Genomic DNA, 12,895 nt, shown 5'->3' on the forward strand with positions numbered 1-12,895 from the left:
GCCAAAGGGTGAAACTTAGTATTCTTTGTAGGAGGCAGGAGTTGACAAGTCTGTGAGTTAGCAAACATGACCAAACAACTTCAGAAACATGAGGGAACCCATGGTTATTACCCTTACTGAGAACATTTTTATTGTGAAAAAAAGAGTAACGCGAGTCTGCCTTTTAGCTTAATGTGTTAGTCTGTGAATAGAATTTTACCGGGTTTGGGGCCTGCTGATCTTTCAAGAAGTTGCAGCTGACCAGCTTTTTTCTTTGCTTTCCTTCTTTCTTTTTTTTTTTTTTTTTTTAATATATTTCTATTCTGCATCTAACTAACTACAACCAAAGTATTATACAAAGAAGGGAAATAGTACAGAGTTTTCTTGAGTTTCTTTGATTTGACCCTGGAGTGAAGTTATCTCTCATTTCTGGGAAATCTCATTGCCCTGTCCCATCTGTAAGCTTTTCAAAAGGAGGGATAATGTCAAACGTTCTTGGGGTTTGGCCCACAGAGCCATGACAAGCCAGAACAAAAAATTTGGAAAATATTTGTAGGTCTTTTCCCTCAAGGACAGGATGTTGCTCCTCCTCTTCTGTCCAGCAGAGGGCAGTGGTCCACAGGCATCCTCAAATTAAAGCTGCCTACTCCTCCCGTCCTGGCTCCCACCACCTGCAGAAACTCTTATTTCAAGCAGTGCTTATTACATGGAAAATCCAGCGCTTCAAACGTGTCTGTTGGCTCGCAACAGCCGATCTGCAATAACACTATTGAACCGAACGAAATAGGATCCCAGACAGGAAAAGAGCTGATTCTTATTAAATAATGGACACTGAACTCATCTTGGTAATTTTATTGAAACACTCGGGGTTCTTTTCACCACTATTTATATGAGTGTAGAGAGTTCTAGGAGAGGAGGAAGATTGAGCCTTGCTACCCTGAGGTCAATAGCGACTACAAAATGCGAGCATTAAATAGGTAATCAAATCATTAGCTACCACATCTCACTTCCTAACAGGCATCGATCACTTCCAGTTTATATAAAGGCAGATAGAAAATACAATTATACCTTTCTCTAGTCCAAGAGCTAAAAATCATCTCCTTAGTTGCATAAAAACATATTTCGTACTTTCCACAACCACGTATGGTAAGATTTCATGATGAAGAGAAGCTAATTAAAGATAAAACTGATCATTTAAATAAGTCATTTCCATGTATTATAGAAAATATTTGAAATGTTTCCTAAAATTCATCATAGAGCCAAATTGGGTTGGGTTAGACTCCTTTACACCACTGGCTGGTGGGTGACGTGAGGTCGTCTAGTTGATTAAGGATGTTCTGGGACACAACAGCTAGGCCTCATGGCAGAGCAGAATCAGGGAGTCCCTCAGTCATCCCGGTCATGTCAGGAGAGGGCATCTGTGGCTCCTTGCTTCAGTCCTGGCCGTTTTGGTGACTCAACTATTCTCTGTTTATTTTGCTCTTGCAACCGCCTGCTGACGTGTCCTATTCTGTATCTTCTCTCCACCCCTGTGACTCTGCTGCCTCAGGACTTCTGCTTTCTCTCCTTGACTCTCGTCTCTCTGGCGTCTTGTCTTCTGTGACTCTCTGCGTCTCATAGTCAACGTCCCCAAAAAAAGTCTCTAACCTGTCCAGTCAATCACTTGCCTTCCGTGGGTAACGCTCCCATGCCACGCGTCTTCCGGCCCGTGGCCAAGCTGTGGACTGGCTGCCCAGGCTCTCACCTGCCCATCCTCGTCCATGACCTGTGGCCAGAATGGCAGTGGAGTGAGACGCAGAGCTGGTCATCACAAGGAGCCCCCCAAGAAGGGGACTCGGGCATGACAAACATTCTGAGACCCCCAAAATGGGGCAAAGCAATTGGAAAAGACCTCGTCCTTCCTGTCTAGGAAACTACTTACGATCTTCCTTACCTTATGAAACCTCTGCTCATGTTCTTTGTCTTACCGAGGCTGGTACAGGTTTTCCTTTGTTCCAGAGGGTAGAATTCCTGTGTCGAAGAGTGTAGCAGGCTCCAGGTAGCATGTTAACTGTAGAATATGGAAATCAGGAGAAATGTTCTTGCCATGTGTTTTGCAGTAATAAAAAACTATGAAAACTTAAAAAAAAAAAAAAAGCCCCACCCACCGGAGGCAATCCAAGCCAAACCACATTATCTGTTGGAAATAAGTGTTTTAGACCACTAGCGAAGGGTGGGGCAGACCCTTCTCAGAACAGTAAACTCCGAGGGGTGCTTCGATGGAAGGGAGGTAGCCAGACTGTCCTGAGAAAAACGATGCTGTGCTACAACACATAGTATTAGGTTTTCTTTTGAATTTCTTATAAAGGAGCCAATCATAACAGTTTATTCTGGTCCTCTAATCCCATGGGGCTTTTGCATTTGTTTCTTTTTCTATATCTTTTTCAGTCCCTTTTCTTGGTTTTCTCTGTTTCTGGTTTATTTTTCAAAGAATGTTACCAGAGATGACCTGATTCTTTTATGTAAATAGGAGAACTGCCCAGGTGACATGAACTTGAACCGGACCATTCAACACAGAGACATCAGCCTATCTTAGGTTTCTTTCTTTCCCTTAAAAAGAAAACAAAACAGGTTTTGTTCCTTATGTTTCTCTATTTTATTTTCCCTCCTTTCTTTTTAAAAAATTTTTGAAAGATTTATTTTAGAAAGAGAGAGAGTGTGTGTGCACGAAGGGAGGGGGCTGCAGAGGGAAAGAGAGAATGGGGGGCAGACCCCTCGCTGAGCGCAGAACCCCATCTCCCAACCCTGAGATCATGACCTGAGGGGAAAATCAAGAGTCAGACGCTGAACCCACTGAGCCACTCAAGTGCCCCTCCTTTCTTTTTTTCGGATTATATTTGTCTTCCTTCATTTTCTAAACGCTGTACATGTTTAAAAAGAAGGCTTTTCCTAAGAGACATCATATCTCACAATTCTGGGTGTAAGCTTAAGTGTAAAGCACCCAGCACAACTCACAACCCTTGAATTGTGTCCACATCCCAATTCTTTGCACAACATTGAGAGACTCTTTTCTGTCCTTTGCATATTCTTGCTTTAACCAGGATGAAAATTTCCATCTCCATTCTGAAGTTGCCTCCATTCCAACCCAGCCCCCCACCTTCCCCTCCCCCCATCCATGCACACACGCTCCTCCTCCTTACACACACTTTATTTGAAGGGATGAACTCAGAAATGTGACCTGAATGGCACAGAATAGAGGGAAACCTGGAAGCTTTTTATTACCAGGCAACGGCTGCCCTTTGTTAAAATCTCCCACTGATGGCGGAGGTCTGGTCTTTGCTGATGATCCTCTCCGAAGGTAAGGATCTCTTCAGGGCTGGGAGCCTCTCACTGCCCCTGCCCCGTGGATCGCATCAGCAGATGATACGCCCTGGCTCAGCCTTCTGCCTTCCGGGACGCAGGGAATTGGGGAGGGGGGGGGGCGCCTAACCACTCCCCTCAACTACGTCCGCCAGCAGTTGGGACTGTTGGTTCAAAGACCCATCCCTACACAACGCCATCCCAAAATGTTTAGGTGTCCTGCCACTGTCTTATGCCAGAATAATCTATAAATAGATGTTTGAGAGTGTGGCCTTAATTGTATGTGCCTCCCACCCGCACCCAGAAGACTGGAGTGGGAAACGGAGGTATTAGAACAGCAGGGTCCTCAGAGCCTGGGATGGATTTGGGCCCTGGACATTCCCCATCATGGGACCTGCGTGGGGAGCTGAAGGGGTGGGGGTGGGGAGAAAACCAGTGAAAGTCTGAGCCATCAATCCAAAAGGTTTGGACGGAAGTGACACGTGAATGTTCACAGGTGACAAGGTACAACTGGAGAGATCAGGTCCCAGAGAGCTCCTACCCCTCCTCCTCCACCCTGCCCCAGGGAGCACGTAGGGCTGGATCCCGGGGGAGGGCACTGTCCGGGCCTCACCCTTAGCCATCCTACAATTACGCTTCCTTTCTTCCCTTCCCCAACCGTGGAAGCTACTCACATTAAGCCCAGGGAGAATATCTTCTTTTGCTATTAGTTATTATTTTTCCTTTCTTTTTTTTTTATTTATTTATTTGACAGAGAGACAGCCAGAGAGGGGACACAAGCAGGGGGAGTGGGAGAGGGAGAAGCAGACTCCCCGCTGAGCAGGGAGCCTGAGACAGGGCTGGATCCCAGGACCCTGGGACCATGATCTGAGCCAAAGGCAGACAGTTAACGACTGAGCCCTTCAGGAGCCCCTAATTACTATTTTTCAAAGGCTAACTCACAATGCAGCGTGGAGGGCCTATTGAATTGCTTTACTTTTTCCACTTTTCCAACAGATGATATTAAAATAAATGGGAGCCCTTGGTAAACAGGGATTGAATTCCATGCAAGTCACGGCCCAGCACCACACAGCATTCCAGAGAAGCCCAGCCACACAGCTCACTGAATGTCAGGCCATTTTCCTATTTAGTCACATTTCTGAGCAGGGAAGAAGGGAGTGGAAAAAACTAAATGGAAAGAAAAACCTTTATAGTCCTAAAATTCTCCGTATTTAAAAAATGATGAATATTAACAGCAAAAGGAACTCCTCGAGTATATTCAGAAATCTTCCCCTTGGGGCCAGAAATGTAGCAGATGGATTATTAAAAGTAAGAAACTTGTTTCAAGGAATATAACCTTTTAGGCTTAATCCCCCCCACTGCGTAGGCAAGCGCTACAAACACCCACACGCGCTTGATCTATTCCCCTTTGTACCCCTGGGAGGGGTGAGAGAAGAGAGCATAGGATGATTTCTTCTGTGGGAAAGCGTGTGCACACACGGTCTGAGGACCACAAGGTCTGGGGACTCTGCCGACTGCTTGGGCCTCACCCAGCAGCGCACACCAGTTACTCACGGCAGAGCTCCCAAATCGAAGCGAGGCACCTGGGGGAAAATTACCCTGTAAGCTTTTATTAGGACGACACTTGTGTCATATTATTTTCCCTTTAGTCTCAGAAAAGTGTCTCTCAAGGTTCAGTTGTCAGTACATTCTGCAACTCGTCCCACCGCTTTCCTACACAGATCCATGTTCCAGTTTTCTGCGTATCATCAGGTGTCCTAGCACATCTGGCTTTTTCTAGGCATCTTATCTCCTTGGCGCCATTACCAAGGATGCCTCAATGCTCCAGATATGCCAGATATGAAAATCTGGGCTGTGCTAACTTTCCGTTGGAGAGTCTCAGCTGTATTTCTATCTCTTAACTCATATGGTTGAAATTCATGAGAGCCTGATTTAAAGACAAACCTAAGTGTGTGCATTGAAAATAGCAATAAGGTTGGGAGCATCCTTCCCAGGAGATGAATACGGCCGAGGGAATACTCTGGGAGAATCAAAGCCCAAAGGCTCAAGAGGTACATCTGGGCCTAAGGGTTCAGAGACACATCAGGAAGACAGACACTCTGGGGCCTCCCTGCTCAGTATTCTTAATGCCTGTCGGAAGATTTTGTTCAAACTCGCCCTGACCTCTCCGTGATGCTCCAGGGTAATGGTTCTCAATTCTTACTGTTCCATAGAACCACTTAGAGCTTTTTAAAAAAAAAAAAAAAAAAAAAAAACCACCAGATGCCCAGTCTGAGTTTGCCAAGCTGAGTGATGGTCTCTGGAAATAAGACGCAGGCATCACAACTTTTAAAATGCTCCCAAGCATGGGCGCCTGGGTGGCTCAGTGGGTTAAGCCTCTGCCTTCAGCTCAGGTCATGATCCCAACGTCCTGTGAGAGCCTGCTTCCCCCCCCCCTCCTGCCTACTCTCTGCCTACTTGTGATCTCTGTCAAATAAATAAATAAAATCTTTTAAAATAAAATAAAATACTCCCAAGCGATCTTAGTGGGCCCCTTCTGCTTTAAAGCAAAAGTTTGCAAACTGTGTTCCTGGGTTGGTGCTTCGGGTGATTGCTGGAAAGGCAGGGGCACTACGTGAAGGCTGCTCCTCTCCAGACTCTCAGTCCCAGTCCCTCCAGAGCTGCCTCTCCTTTTGTCTCTTTAAGTGTTTCAAATAAAATAAAGTGTCATTGGAAAAAAAAAAATGGACAGTCTTGATTGAAACAAAGCCCACCCCACCAGTGGCTGGGATGACTAGCTTACCTCTTGGGATGGAGGTAGGAAGAGAAGCTGGGTCTTCTAGGACATCACCCCAGAGTAGGTGGAGAATGATCAAACACAGGTTTGTTAATATATATATATATATATATATATATATATATATATATATATATGCAGTTAAAATATATATATATGCAGTTAAAAAAATATATATATATATATTTTTTTTTTTAACTGCTTATTTCCCATACAGGGTCAGTGAGACCCATTCATAGTTAGCCAGGTGTTTAGGGAAACAAGTTTTTTTAAACACTAATTACTTTTCCTCATGTTTCCTCCCGCAATTCAAATGCCAGAAAACAAAACAAAACAAAACAAAAACCCTGGGAGAAAGAACCTTGTTCTGTTGATACCAACAGCAATCATTATTAATGCTGATGCACATCCATTCGTGTTAAAATCTAGGAATAGGGCTCAGTTGGTTAAGTGACTGCCTTTGGCTCAGGTCATGATCCTGGAGTCCCAGAATCCAGTCTCACATTGGGCTCCCTGCTCAGCATGGGGTCTGCGTCTCCCTCTGACCCTCTTCCTGTCTCGTGGTCTCTCTTTCTTTCTCTCTCCCTCTCAAATAAATAAGATCTTTAAATATATATATAGGAATAAAATGTTGTTATAGTGCAACTAGAAGCTATTTCATGGGTTATGTACTCTGCCCAGAGATGTATTTATTTTGAGGTATCATTCTTTTTTTTTTTTAAGATTTTATTTATTTATTTGATAGACAGAGATCACAAGTAGGCAGAGAGGGAGGCAGGGCAGGGTGGGGGGCGGAGAGCAGGCTCCCTGCTGAGCAGAGAGCCTGATCCCAGGACCCTGAGATCATGACCTGAGCTAAAGGCAGACACTTAACTCACTGAGCCACCCAGGTGCCCCTTGAGGTATCATTCTTAAGCAGAATTACTCATATCACCAGAGTTCATAGTTTTCTTACTTAATCCTATTCCTGGAGATGATCTAGAGAATGTGATTAGGCAAAATAATTAATTCATTTCCTCCCATTTTCATCTCGGTTTTCATTACAATGTAAAACTGTTAAAGATTTTTCTCTAGCATGGGTGTGGCTGTAGGGTCCAGAAATCTAAAATCGTAAAAAGGTGGTTTGTCATATGCACAGACAGAAAGATGGGCTCGAACGATATAAAAATTAAAGTATAGAGACTACTCCAGATCTTTTGTGAACTTCCCAGTGCTGAAATCCCTTCTCTAGCAAGTATAATTTTTATCAAAGGAAATATTAGGAAGTTGACCTTATTGATACAGGGAACTGGAAGCATAGTTTGAGCACAACTATTGCAAATAATTTAGAAACCCAAGGCGGAAAAGCTGTGCCGAATGGGAAAGGGGCCAGGAACCTTCGGGCTGGACATTAATTCCCAGGGGTACCCCAAGAAGCCCATGATGGAATTCATGTGCTACTGATGTAAGATTTAGGACAACAGAGTTGAAACCCGGAGATGTCTTCATCCAACACTCAGATTTTAACAACGAGGAAACATGTTGTTAAAAGTTAAATAATGACTTGAGAAGACACCAACATGAGACAACATTCCTGGGGTGGAAGTTAAGAGATCAGACGAACCCAGATTCACATTTAGGTTCTATTCTCTTACCTGCAGCTTAACCTTGACCTGTTTGAACTTCAGTGTTCTTTGTAAAAATAGAAACAATAATCCCTCCTCCCCAGTATGTTTGAGAAATTTTAAATATAAACCAGATGTAAAGTATCTGTCGCATAATAGGTCGTCAATAAACATTAATTCTGCCTTCCCTCTTTAGTGGAAGAGCAAAATTTAGAATGTGATCTCTCTTACAGCTGCTAAGTGTTCTTTCTGCGTAACTCAACCTTAACCAACTGAACAGTGAAAATATTATTTGAGGGGGGCCTCATTCTGTTAAGCGTCTGCCTTCTGCTCAGGTCATGACCTCAGGGTCCTGGGATCAAGTCCCACATTGGGGGTGGGGGGTGGCTTCTCCCTCTGTGCTCTCTCTCTCTCTGTGTCAAATAAATAATAAATAAAATCTTAAAAAAAAAAAAGAAAAGAAAAAGAAAATATTATTGAAGATGCCTAAAAATAGATTTCCTTCCAGACTCAAATAGGACATTTTATATTTGTAATAAATATGTTCCAATTCTGAAAGGGATTAAACTAAGTCAATGCTCTTGATCAAAATCCTACTCAAATAGGTGTCAGTGCAAAGCCCCACTAAATCTCTTGCGTGAAGGCTTCTTCCTGGGGCTTCCCTCCATGCTCAGGCTCCAGCTTCCGTAGTTCAGCTTGTTCTCTTGTCTCTCTGAAAATCTCACTGTGTCTCAAGACACATTTTGGGCTTCATTAGGGTTTAGTCAGAAACCACAGCTATAATGATTAGAACCAGAGCCAGATCCTTTCTTCCGTCAGTACCTCAAGGCAGTCTAGGCTCCCTTGGGAACTTCGGGCAATGATGGGATTGGGTTAAATATATGGTAACAATCAAGACCACAACCACACACAGAGGGACGTCTTCACCCTTGCAGCTACCATAGAAGAGGTCCATATGTGGGTCCCCTGCTCTTTGCTATTTACCTCATAGGTCAGGGGCTACAAATGTCAAAAAGTGGTGACTCTTCTGGTTCTAGAGACAGGCAGAGGGAAGGGAGAGGGTAGGAATAGATGAAATAAGAAGACCACAAGATTAATTTAGTTTTTTAAAAATTTTTAAATTAATGAAATTCCAGTAAGAGCACAGCAGTGGCTTAGTTCTGAATCTAAAACTATGAAGTTTCTTGAAAATCATATGATGTAATAAGGAGAGGAAGATGAAATTTACAAATCCCAGTTTCTTAAAACAAGAGAAAATGTTTCTCCACAATGAAAGAATGTAACTTGGAACAGGAAAAGCTGATGCAAGAGATCTACCTGAAGGCCAATCTAGTAACACTATTGGACTTTAAAGACTTTAAAGATGTGAAACTACAGGTTACCTGGGTGGCTCAGTCAATTAAGTGTGCCTGCCTTGACACACTTGGTCTCAAGGTCCTGGGATAGGGCCTAGCACTCGGGGTTAGTCTGCTTCTCCTTCTCCCTTTGCCCCTCCCCCCTACTCCCCCACTCCCGCTCATGTTCTCTTGCACTCTCTCTCTCAAATAAATAATAAAATCTTTAAAAAAAAAGAAAGTGAAAGTACAGGCAAAAACATCATATTAGAAATAAATAGGGATGGCATTGGATTTTTCCTCAGAAACGTCCAGTAACAAAAGAAAATGGACTAACAGCTAAAATATACTCGAGTAGAGAAAGTAGAGCTAAGCTGTCCTTCAGGTAGAGAACACGCCAACACGTGACTAAGAATTCAGGGAATAGTATTCCTGAGAACCTTTGCTGAGAACGATACTAGAGAATCCAACCAGACAAGCAGGAGTTGACTAACAACACTTCAGCAGAAGAACTGAGGTGAGCATACCATTTATTTCATCGCATAACTCTTATGAAAATTTTCAAACACAAATGTTAAGAGAACCCTTTATAAATCCCATGTACTACCTATCCGGCTTCAATAAGTATCCATCTTTTGCCATTTCTCATTCTTTCAGCTACCCTTTTTTGTGCTGAAATATTTTATTTTTTTAAGATTTTCTTTATTTATTTGACAGGCAGAGATCACAAGTAGGCAGAGAGGCAGGCAGATAGAGAGAGAGGAGGAAGCAGACTCCCTGCTGAGCAGAGAGCCCAATGCGGGACTTGATCCCACGACCCTGAGATCACTACCTGAGCCAAAGGCAGAGGCTTTAACCCACTGAGCCACCCAGGTGCCCCAAAATATTTTATTTTTTTAAGATTTTATTTCTTTATATCAGAGAAAGAGAGAGAGAGAGCACGCGCATGCACACGCAAGTGAGGGGGAGGGGCCAAGGGAGAAGCAGACTCCTCACTGAGCAGGGAGCCCAACTTGGGGCTTGATCCCAGGACCTGAGGTGAAGGCAGATGCTTAATGGCCTGAGCCACCCAGGCACCTCTGTGCTGAAATATTATAAAGAAAATTCCTTTTCTTTAAGATTTTATCTATTTATTTGAAAGAGAGAGAGAGAGAGAGCACACAAGTAGGGGAAGGGGCAGAGGGAGAAGCAGACTCGCACTTTAGCGAGGATCCCGATGTGGGACTCTGATCCCAGGACCCTGAGATCGTGACCTGAGCTGAAGGCAGATGTTTAACGGACTGAGCCACCCAGGCCTCCTTAAAGAAATTCTAAATAATACGTTAATTTACACAGAAACAATATGCGTCTGTAACTGGAAGGGACTTTTTAAAAAATATAAACCACCATGCTACTATTATACATAACCTGGTATATATTTTCTATACATGTGTCTAATTTATAATATTCTGGCAAGTGATTCCCTGAAACCCTCTAACACCCATTTCATCCTCATTCATCTTCTCCTAAATACCGCAGCGCCATCCTGTTAGAGCCGGCTGGGTGAAACAGTTCACACGCACGGCTCATGCGCTGCTTCTGTTCTAGAAGACTGTGTCGTGTGTCACACAGAATGTCCTGTATCGTAAGTTTACTTGGTCGCTTCCTCATTAACTTGTTCCCTTTGGCCTGTATCTCCTACAAAGCAGTAATTAGGTCTCAATACTCGATTTGATTCAGACCGAGTTTTTCAGGACACATTTGACAGGTGATCCTGGGGACTTGCTCTCTCACTGTGCAACATAGGGAGGCACGGAACCTCTGGCCGTTCCATTTTTAGCGAAGCTAAAAAACATGAGTGGCTTCAAGTGGTGTGGGCCGCATCCCACTGTGCTTTCCCCTAGGAGCTGAGAATTCGCTATTTCTTGTGTAGGTCCATTATGTCCGTAGGGGTAGCACAATGGTTATTTTCTAATTCTGAAGAGCTCTACAAAGAATCAAATCATGAGGGGCGCCTGGGTGGCTCAGTGGATTAAGCCTCTGCCTTCGGCTCAGGTCATGATCCCAAGGTGCTGGGATCGAGCCCCGCATCGGGCGCTCTGCTCAGCGGGGAGCCTGCTTCCTCCTCTCTCTCTGCCTGCCTCTCTGCCTCCTTGTGATCTCTGTCTGTCAAATAAATAAATAAAATCTTTTTTAAAAAAAAGCATCAGGGGCGCCTGGGTGGCTCAGTGGGTTAAGCCGCTGCCTTCGGCTCAGGTCATGATCTCAGGGTCCTGGGATCGAGTCCCGCATCGGGCTCTCTGCTCAGCAGGGAGTCTGCTTCCTCCTCTCTCTGCCTGTGTCTCTTCCTACTTGTGATCTCTCTCTGTCAAATAAATGAATAAAATCTTAAAAAAAAAAAAAATTTAAAAAAAAAAGCATCAAATCATGATATGCGTAAAGAAATAGCTTTTTCATGTACTCAACTAAGCACAACTTAGAAGATCTCTTGGGAAAAAGAAACCGTAGACTAGAGCAGAAAAGAAGAATGCCTAGAAATACAGAAAAGTTACAAAACTTGTGTGAGGGAAAACTTGAAACTATTTCTGAAGGACAAAGGGGAGCTTTGAATACATGGAAAAGAAATGGGAGGGCATCCCGTGTTCCCAGACAGGTTGATAACATCATAACCGAGGTGTCTAATTCAGGAGGTCTGGGGTGGGACCCAAGATTCTGAATCTCGTCTAGCCTGCCTTCCGCAGCATGGCCTCTTTGTGCTTTCGAGCAGCTCTCAAGGTGTGGTCTGTGGGCCAAGAGCATGAGCATCCACTGAGAACTTGGTTACAAATTCTCTTACCTCACCCCAGACCTACCAAATCAGACACTCTGGTCTCAGCAGTCTCCATGTTAACAAGTCCTCTGGAGGACTCTGACATAAGCTAAAAGTTTGAGAACCACGGCTCTAGCGTTTCTAAAATTTAAGTTGTGTAGGAATCACCTAAGATCCTGTCAGAGTGAAGACTTGATTCAACAGGTCTGGGATGGGGTCTGATTCTGCCCAGCTGGCCACCTCCCTCATGGTGCTGATGGTCTGAGACAACACTTGGAGGAGCGAGACTAGAGGAAGAATCTGTTTCTAGTTCACTCAAGGCCAATTCAACCTGTCCCCTCTGCTCCCGTTTTGTTCTAGGTATTCACGACAAATCATATGTTACTTCTCTCAGTGGTATGTTTATTTGAAACAGAATTTAACCCACAGAAGTGTGTTCCTCTCACAACAAATTTAGCCAGAAGTAACTAGAAATTAATCTCAGGCTTTGGTGGAACAGTTTTGGAGAGACACCTATCTGGTGTCTGTTAAATTGTGCCATTGAGGATATACTGTTAAATGGAACCTAGATGAACAAATTAGGGAAAAGCTTATGCATGAAGAGAATCTTTGTATAAATCTATGTCTAAATTTGATTTGCCTCCACTTTCTCTCCCTTAATAAATTCTGATTTTCCTGAATTAGGTTTAGGCTATCTATTGATTTCTGGTGTCCCCAAATTTGGTGGTTTAAAACAACCAACATTTATTTGAGCTCACAATTTCCTGCATCAGGGATTTAGGCAAGACAGAAAGGCAGTGCCCTGCAATGTCTGCAGCCTCCGAAGGAGCAGCTCAAAAGTCTGGATGGCCGGAAGGGCTCCATTAAGATCAAAGACCTGTGATCTTTGTTCTGGATGTTGGTTGGGTTCTCTGGTTCTTCTCTAGGTCATGTCTACTGAGGCTGGCTGGGATGACTTCTTCACTGATGCATCTGGCATCTAAGCTAGAATGACTGGGACAGCTGGGCTGACCAGGCTCCTCTCTCTCTCTGTCTCTCTTTCCTGGTTAGTTTGGCCTTCTTCAGAACTTGGAGC

At 43.8% G+C, this 12,895-nt stretch overlaps 1 long non-coding RNA gene across 1 annotated transcript; it reads right to left on the reverse strand.

Annotated features, from left to right (window-relative positions):
- Positions 1-245: 245 nt before the first annotated feature.
- On the reverse strand, positions 246-2,581 carry LOC116588073. Its single transcript, XR_004284770.1, has 2 exons — positions 1,913-2,581; positions 246-1,744 (listed from the first exon to the last, which is right to left on the reverse strand). It is a non-coding gene; the product is annotated as an uncharacterized LOC116588073 (long non-coding RNA).
- Between the last annotated feature and the right edge of the window lie 10,314 nt (positions 2,582-12,895).

This window comes from Mustela erminea, chromosome 4 (genome assembly GCF_009829155.1).
Source record: "Mustela erminea isolate mMusErm1 chromosome 4, mMusErm1.Pri, whole genome shotgun sequence".
NCBI lineage: Eukaryota > Metazoa > Chordata > Mammalia > Carnivora > Mustelidae > Mustela > Mustela erminea.